The 5,944-nt window shown below is 40.0% G+C and overlaps 1 long non-coding RNA gene across 7 annotated transcripts in view; it reads left to right on the top strand.

Moving 5' to 3' along the window:
• Positions 1-5,285, top strand: part of LOC108444783 — a 19,308-nt gene extending 14,023 nt beyond the window's left edge. For all 7 annotated transcript variants that reach the window (XR_001859479.1, XR_001859477.1, XR_001859478.1 and 4 more), the window contains one exon: positions 4,303-5,285. This is a non-coding gene — a long non-coding RNA (uncharacterized LOC108444783). The remainder of the gene's footprint in view (positions 1-4,302) is intronic.
• The last annotated feature ends 659 nt before the right edge of the window (positions 5,286-5,944 follow it).

Raw genomic sequence — 5,944 nt, 5'->3', positions numbered from 1 at the left:
TCAGAGCCCCATCCAACCTGGCCTTGAACACTTCCAGGGATGGGGCAGCCACAACTTCTCTGGGCAACACATTCCAGTGTCCCACCACCCTCACAGTAAAGAATTTCTTCCTAATATCTAATCTAAACCTGCTCTCTTTCAGTTTGACACCATTCCCCCTTGTTCTGTCACTACATAGTCTTTTAAACAGTCTCTCTTCATCTTTCTTGTATTTTCCCTTCAGCTACTGGAAGGCCACAACTACGTCACCCTGAAGCCTTCTCTTTTCCAGGCTGAACAATCCCAACTCTCTCAGCCTTTCCTTGTAGGAGAGGTGCTCCATGCTTCTGATCATCTTGGTGACTCGCTCTGGACTCGCTCCAACAGGTCAATATCCCTCCTGTGCTGAGGACCCAGAGCTGGATGCAGCACTGCAGGTGGGATCTCACCAGAGCAGAGGGAAAATCACCTCTCTTGGTCTGGTGGCCAAGATTTGTGCCCTACTGAAGGACTTGGTCACCAGAGAATTGTATCATGGTCCTGCTGTCATCTGCTGTTCCTGTGCATCTTCCCCACCTGCCTTCTGGCCAGCAGCCTGTCTCCCCCAGGACCACTGCTCTCAGCATAGGCCATACAATGCCTTCAAAGACCTTCCATTTTCTCCCTCCTTTTGTCTTTATTTTTCACTTAAAACAAAGAAAAATAGGGTGGTGCCCCAAAATTTGTCTAGCAATAAAAAAGCCAAAACCCAACCAGCTATACTATTCCTACTTTTTTTTTCTTTCTGTTTCTCTAGAAGGCTCTTGGTAGGGAAGAGTTTGGTTTTTCCAATATATTTTTCCTGATGTTCCTAGTGTATGGGGCTCCAGGTGCTGACTGAAGACTGTGAATATTTTTGCTGTTTCTGAGCCAACAAACCTTCCATCATAGAAAGATGATAAAACAGAACATAGAATTCACTGAGGAACGATTTCAGGAAGAAATGCAGTTTACATTTTTCCCAGCAGATGTGGCTGTTGGACCAGAAAAGGCTCAAGGTCAGTTCAGGTGGGTTAAGGAGAACTGTGGAGACTGGGAGACCCCCTTTTATTGCCGTGGATATGCAGCACTAGGTAACTGTCCTGAGACACAGACTTCAGAGTGAATCTGACTCCAAACAAAGAAAAACCCAACACCCCAATCATGTGATTAACAACCTCCCTCAATCATGTGATTAAGTGGGTTATTGTCTGTTAGAGTTTTTACTAACTTTTTTTATAGAGTGACAGTATTTGCCTCCCTATTGATAGATGTGAGGTTATTAATTATTACATAAAACAGCACACTTGTTGATGTTGCTAAGATGTCTGTAGATGATAAAAGTTATTGGTGTTGTAGAAAGAAAATGTGAGTTCAGTGCCATGCTGACTTTAACATCAGGAAACCCCATAGGTTTTCTATCACCCCATGGTTACAGGATAGGTCAGTTTTCACCATTAACTTGCAATGTTAATTAAGGTCTTTATTCAGAAGCGTCTGTGTAGATTTCTGGGTTCCTTGTACTGGCCCCAGTGGCTCTATGTCAGACATTATTCCTAATTCCTGGTGGGTCCTGGGAGGGAAAGGATTATCTGAAGGCTCTTCTGTAGTGTGCTAGGGACCATCCTCTCCCTCGTTAGCCCTGAAATGTCAGATATTGAAAGGTCTCCATTTAATGACATTCCCAGTTGTGCAACAAGCCTGTTGAGAAGGGAGCATGCTGCATCCATCAAGGAGAGGAGGTCATGGCTGTTCAACAGTTTTACTAGAAAACCAGTGATTTGAAAGGCTGAGGGAGGGTGAGCTGATAGTAAACAGTGCTTAATGAGGTACTTGGATGTGCCTCCCAAGATGATCTCCAGGTCGTGCTGTCAGAGATTTGCACTCTGACTCTACAAAGACCTTTTTACCACTGCTTGTGAAGCCAAGACTGCCACATGCAAGTTATGTGAAATGACCTTCATACCATCTGCTGCTATCACAGGCTCCGTGTCAGCCACTCATTTAGGAACGGTTGTAGGCTTTCAGCACTATTATGGGGGCAGTTTCTGGTTTGTACTTTCAACATCAGGTGAGCACTAAAGCCTGGCAACTTTTTCAGAGGGTTGTGCTCAGGGGGATCGGCACATCTGAAAGTGTTGTGACAGAAATGGGTCAGTGACCTGAGCACGAGCAAAGGGTCACAGCAGGGAGTTTGTCCTGGCTTTGCACTGCTACTGCCCACTACTATGGGCAGTAGTCTGAAAATATTCCTACTGAAGCTGGAAATATTCCTACTGGTTTCAAGGAAATTTTTAAACAAAAAGGAAATATTAATTTATTTTCATTAAAATTCATGAGGTATGAGGTAAACCTTTCTTTGTCTGTTTTGGATGTAGTTCTTCTGAAGATAGCAGTTTTGGCCCTTTGCACCCTTTGAACCTTTCAAATATCTCTGCAAAATGTAAGATGTAAAATGAAAACTGTTTTTGCTTCCACTTTCAAGGGGTTTTCTAAGGTCTTTATCTTGAGTTGAAAATGACAAGTCATTTTAGAAGAGCAGCATCTGGTGTGAAGCAACTGCCAATTTAATAGTTCTTTGATATATTTGGATACAGATAATAAAATCTTTTTAAAGGGAAAAAATATACCAGGAGTAGTTCATATATCTTTTACCTAAAATTGAATGTTCAGTACGTGAAATACTTCTGTAGCAGTATTGCTATGATAATGCAGGAAATGGTGTTTAACATTGTTATTTGAAAACCCAGCAATTTTACTGCATTTTGTTGTGAAATATTGAAAGTAGGAAGAAGATCCTTTTCATTCTCATACTTGCAAATGACCTGATGAAATGTAAAATCATGTATGTATACATACTTAGTATGTATAAGTAAGGTATAAATTTATTCCTCTTCACTTTTTCCATAGCAGTGGTTTGAGTGAGATAAACCAGTAATACTGTGTTTGTCATGCAGTGCTTTCTTAAGTTACCAAATCAAATCAAACATTCCTAAAATGCACACTTATCATTCTGTTCGAAGACAGCTACTTTCCCTTAATTGTTTGTATTGGGATAACTTTCCCTTCGGAGGTAGTCTTCCTTAGGAAACATTGTACTGAACTGGAACCTGTCCGATACAAACTTTCAGACTATCAGTGTGTGTTCATAGCCCATGCTGGAGCATTTCTGTAGACCAAATTTCTGCACTTTGTCATGTAGGATCTGCCCTAAATGCCTAAATTAATCTTCAGGAGCCCAATTTAAGAACCAAAGTTCGTAAATGTTGGATCAGTCTTGCGTACGCTCCTTGGTTGTGTCAGAACTAGGCTAAAGCTATGAGTCCAAATATTACTAGCTTCCAAGTATTTACTCATATACTGGGATATAATTCTATCAGTAACATGCTGTCCTCTTGATGCACAGGGATTTGTTTTAAATATATTTATTACCTTAGAAATATACAGGAAGAAATTGCACAGGGAACAATTTTCCTTATCTAAGTAAAAAAATAAATATATCTGTAATCTAAACATGTATTTATCAGTGCTGATGCCCTTTGGCCTTACTTCAGTGAACTTTTCTCACTGACATCAATGGAAGAAAGATGGGCTCTGCATAGGAAACCTATGAATATTTTTTCTTCATCATCCATCCTTCTATTTTGGGATGTGCCAAATGCCTGTTCTCTGTTGTAACATTAACATCAGTATGTGGAAACTGGGGTGGCTAAAATAAATCAGTGAAATGCAATATACATGACTCCACATGGAACTGCATGTACATTGTTGAGCACAACTGTCCTGTGCCTGCTCTGCTGTGCCAGCCCTACAGCCAGGTACCCGACTGTGTCCCTCAGAAGTGGGGTGCAAGCAAGGCAGGCATGAACTATGTGCTGCCAGTATATGACAGAGCCTCTGTCATTCCTGAGCTGGTAAAAGACTTTTTGGTTGTCATTTAATGGCAGTAAAATTGCTACTTTTACCAGCCTCAAATTATGGGAATTAAAAGATCTTTCGTATTCCACAAAAGCATATTTTTGGATCTTTTGCATTGTGGGCCTGATTGAATGTTTGCTGAAGGCAATGAAAATGATATTGATGATATGTGAGGTCCTGATTTGTGAGGCAACTGTCTTTCCTTAGCTTTTGTAAGTTAGGGATACAGGCTTCCAACTGGGCCATTTTTCCGACCTTACTAGAGATCCTCCTGATTCATGTTAGTATGAATTAGCGCATTCTCAAATTCATTTGATTTTTATTTTTAATGGAAAAACAAAAGGGGTAAGCTCAGTCTTTATGGGCTGGAGTGTTTTCTACCCACAGGGAAATCAATGGGAGACCTTTACAAAGTTGAACTTGGATGAAGATGCTGAGTGGCCAGTCCTGCCTCGGAGTCCCCTCCAATCCGTGGGAGCCTGGGCTGCTCCACAGAATGGTCCTGCACCTCAACATTGATTTATCATCCACCATGACCACAAGCTCATGGATGAGGAAGGAATACCCATGGCTGCTACCATCCCTGCCCCTCTGGCTTCAGATAAATCAGCAAGCTCAGAGCATGACTGCCCCAGGAAGAAGAAGCAACTGCATTGCTCTGTTCAATACATGGCAGCTTGCTGCTCTCCTCTCCTCTCCACAGAACATTGATCTTCAAGGCCATACATGATTAAAGGAGTGGGAGATGTTCCCTGGAATTAGCTGTTCCCTTTTCTTTTTCCTGCTTAAGAGGTAAGAGCTGCATAAACTCCCTTTTTAATAGTCACCTAACAGAGAACACAATGACTAATCTGTCATCAAAGTATTTAGGGATGATGACAATACCTAGATTGATTTTCAGTGTGTTTTTTGTTTTCATTTCACTGTGATGTTTATACAAAATCCATAAATCATAGGCATGTGATAAGAAACAGGTTGTAGTTGCTGGTTATTCTTGTCCAGATGCACAGAAATGCCCTGATGGTTACTTTCCAATGACAACCAGCTCAGGGCTTAACATTTTTCAGTTGCACAGCCAGCTTTCAAGGTTACACATAGATACTGAATGAAACAGAGCCCACTGGTTATTTTTAGAGAGGCTCTAAACAAGAAGTAAATCCCTGGAGTGATGCTGCCAGAGATGCGTAAAGTTCAAACCCAAATTAAAACTGCCTATCTTTGGCCTAAATTCCAACTTGAACTTGAGGAAAACTGTAAACTGTAACTTGAACTTTATGACAAGAACTCCTTTGCAATTAGTTTCTGATATCTGAGAATACATGAACATGGTACAAACACTTGAAAAATAAAACTTGAATGAAAAATGTGAACGTTTGTCCAAAAATGTAGTTCTTGGTCTTGAGATAGTTGTAGGACTTTAAGTTTCAGTAGCTACATTGGAATTTGGAGAGTCTAATTTTTTGCGATTCCTAGTTTCAACACATCTTTGTAAGATCAAGTCCTGCAATGTAATTGTAAATTTTGGAGGCAGGAGGAGAAACATGCTTATTTACTGATCCCTTTAATAATGACCTGTGATGCTCAGGTCTTGGTTTAGCAATGACCACGATAGAATATGAAGAAAGTAGACCCTTTGTCAGCAGCGTATTTATGCAAAGTAGTGCAACTGAAGCATGTTCTTGATTTCTTTGCTGAATCAGAGCCTGTATCTTCTTCCTGCCAAGGCAGAGATCTAATACCACCTCTAAATGCACTAGTAATTCTAGAAGCCCTAATGAAAGTCAAGATAACACCACAGATTTTATAAATAAGGGTCTTTATTTAGAATACTGTTGAAAACATTCTTGGCAACCACATCGTATAAATATATAAAGTTAAAGTTTGACACGACAAACCAAGCAATATTAAATATTTTTAAATTTTTCCCTTTTATGTTTTAAGTTTTGCTTTCTTTTTTTTTTTTAATTTTATTTCTTTTGCTCTTTTTTCCTTTTTTTTTTCTTTTTTTTTTTTTTTTTTTTGTAAACCA

The sequence above is a fragment of the Corvus brachyrhynchos genome, unplaced genomic scaffold (assembly GCF_000691975.1).
Source record: "Corvus brachyrhynchos isolate BGI_N302 unplaced genomic scaffold, ASM69197v1 scaffold62, whole genome shotgun sequence".
Lineage (NCBI taxonomy): Eukaryota > Metazoa > Chordata > Aves > Passeriformes > Corvidae > Corvus > Corvus brachyrhynchos.
This window is presented reverse-complemented; position numbering and strand designations above follow the sequence as displayed.